We start from the raw sequence: 987 nt of genomic DNA on the forward strand, positions 1-987 counted from the left end.
GTGACTCTCTCCCACCTGTTGGCCAAGAACAGCGTCAACTCCGCTCGCAACGACCCTGTCCTGACGGCACGCGGGCTGGGACTGTACGGGCGGTAAGTGGGCCATGCTCTGTGCAGACCACGGGCCCCGGGCTCGTGGGGGGCATGCCCGCATGCCTGCTCACGCAGCCTGTGTGGCTTTGTGTGTGACGCCTGGATCACGGAGGGTGCTGGTGACCGGCTGGTGAGAGGAGACGTACTCCCCCTGCCCCGGCCCTGCAACCGCGGCCGCTGCGCCCCCTCCTCGGACTGCCTGTGGCAAGCCAGCACAGGCAGCAGGCAGCGCCAAGTGCGGGACGCGCGAGGCACACATTCTACCTTCCTAAGCTGGGAGGGAAGTTCGAACCGTTTAGCCTCCTTAGAGGCAGAGCTTCAGAAGACGAAAGGTCGGACTACAAGGCCAACCTGGGACGGACAGCAGAGATGCCAGGGGAGAGGAGAAACCAAGCCTGAAGAGGAATATCACGGGCGAAGGGCGCCCCCTGGCGGCTGTTAGTGACCCTGCTCTGGGAGGGTTTGCGAGCGCGCCTGACACCGCAGGCCGCCCACCAACGGACGGCCCCACAGCTGCTCACGGAGCTCCGGGCAACGCTCCCAACAGCCGCGCCAGCACAACCCCGCCTGACTCTCCATCCCCAGCCACTGCCCACTGGCAGCGCGGGGCAACACTTCCCCACCAGAAGGACAGGGTGGCTGGCTGGCTGGCTGGCTGGCAGTGGGGACGATTCCCCCAGCAGCGCCACATCCCCGGGATGTTTCTCATAAATCATGACACCCGCAGACACGACCGCCAGAAACATTATGATTCCACATGGTCACACAGCTCGGGCCTGAGGATCCCAGGGTGAGCAGACGCCACGACTTGTCTGACCGCCGGTATCACTGTCACACATCCCTTCAAGGAGCGGAACCTCAGAAAACTAGAGAAGATGGCCAGGCAAGCTGCCTC

Source organism: Bubalus kerabau, unplaced genomic scaffold (assembly GCF_029407905.1).
Source record: "Bubalus kerabau isolate K-KA32 ecotype Philippines breed swamp buffalo unplaced genomic scaffold, PCC_UOA_SB_1v2 scaffold_40, whole genome shotgun sequence".
NCBI classification, from domain to species: Eukaryota; Metazoa; Chordata; class Mammalia; order Artiodactyla; family Bovidae; genus Bubalus; species Bubalus kerabau.